The sequence below is a fragment of the Halyomorpha halys genome, unplaced genomic scaffold (genome assembly GCF_000696795.3).
Source record: "Halyomorpha halys isolate HHAL.00 unplaced genomic scaffold, Hhal_1.1 Scaffold29.1, whole genome shotgun sequence".
Taxonomy (NCBI): Eukaryota; Metazoa; Arthropoda; class Insecta; order Hemiptera; family Pentatomidae; genus Halyomorpha; species Halyomorpha halys.
In genome coordinates this window covers 654,951-656,501 of record NW_027115892.1, presented here as the reverse complement: position 1 = coordinate 656,501, position 1,551 = coordinate 654,951, and positions in this window count along the sequence as shown.

Here is a 1,551-nt window from a genome sequence, read left to right as displayed (position 1 = left end):
GTTAGTTTAGCCGTTAAGGTGTAGGCCCGTCAAATCCCGACAAGAGCGAGAATCTGACCGGGAATAACGGCATTTTCGAAGTGTTACTTCAGCTCACTACTGTCCGATTGTGATGAAGACATAAAAATTTCTAAAAATCGCTTAGGGATATGGATATGTGGAACATTTCATGTTCCTAGACCTTCTACTTCAGGGAATACAGACAGTCGAACAATGGTAATTATTATTTCGGGAAAATATATTCATGTGGAGCTATTTTTGATCATTTTTCATGCCAATATTTTGTTTTGCTTGTCGGAACTGCCATGTTTGTAGATTCCACGTTTCATCAATAATTTTCATATGCTTTTCACCATACTATATTGTATAACTTTGACTTGTATAGTGTTTAATAACGCTGTGTATAATCGCTAAAGTTGTTTCGTTCAGTTACAACTTGCGTAGTAAAATCATTAAAAAAAAAAAAATCTGTATTTTTATATTTCACAATTAACATTTTTCGGCAATTATAGAAAATGTTTAATTTTTATTAATATTGTATCACTCACCCGTAGGGTTCATTGAGAAGCTTATAAGATACGTTTATACCAAATCCTACGTTTTTGAAATAAGTTTATGCCAGTTTTCAACAAAATCTTGTAAATGTTCAAATATTTATTAACATATTTTTAATTAGAATATATATTACATTGTTATATTTACATGCCTTTAATAGTTTTTCAATTCAAGTACCTGATCCATAATAAAGGTACAAGAAAAGTGCGACTTAGCGTGTACCTTTATTATTCTTAGTGGAAAATGTGTTACAAAATGAAGATTATTGTTTTTATTTTCAATTAAACTATACAGCCGGAAAAAACACTTTACACTATAATACCATGCCATAAGTAAATCAAAGTATGTCATGAAGGATTTTCGTAATTATATTTATTTTGATATTTAGAAGAATCAAACAATTTTTGTTGTTCATTTTATTCTATTTTTTTCAAAGTCTTTGTTGAAAATTCCTGGTATTTTTAGACAAAATGGTAATATCAATGCGATGAATAGTTGAGAAATTTATATTAAATGTTTATTAATTACTTTAGATTATTCTCTTGTTGTAATTTTCGAGTTCAATTCATCAGAACAAAAAAAAAAAAAAAAATGAAATATATATTAAATTAAAATGAATGATTATTGTACTGAACAAGAATCGAAAAATGTAATTGTATGTTGTAAAAATATATATTTATATTTTGGTAATCTACTATTGATTGCGAAACTAAGATTATACAATTCAACTTAGAGTATCGGTTTATTGATTCCAAAATTTATTCTAAAAATTTCAGTAAAGCAAGGTTTTTAAATTTTCACTTTTTTTTTTTTAAATGTAATCTTGGGTGACTCTTTTTAACTCTTTTTATTAAAATTATATATTTTTCACATTTTTTTTATAAAATTTGATAAAATGGAGCGTTTGGTTATTGAAGTTAAAACTATTCTATTAAAAAAATGGAATTGGAAATATATATTTCAAATTAAAATGAATGAATATTGTCCTGAACAAGT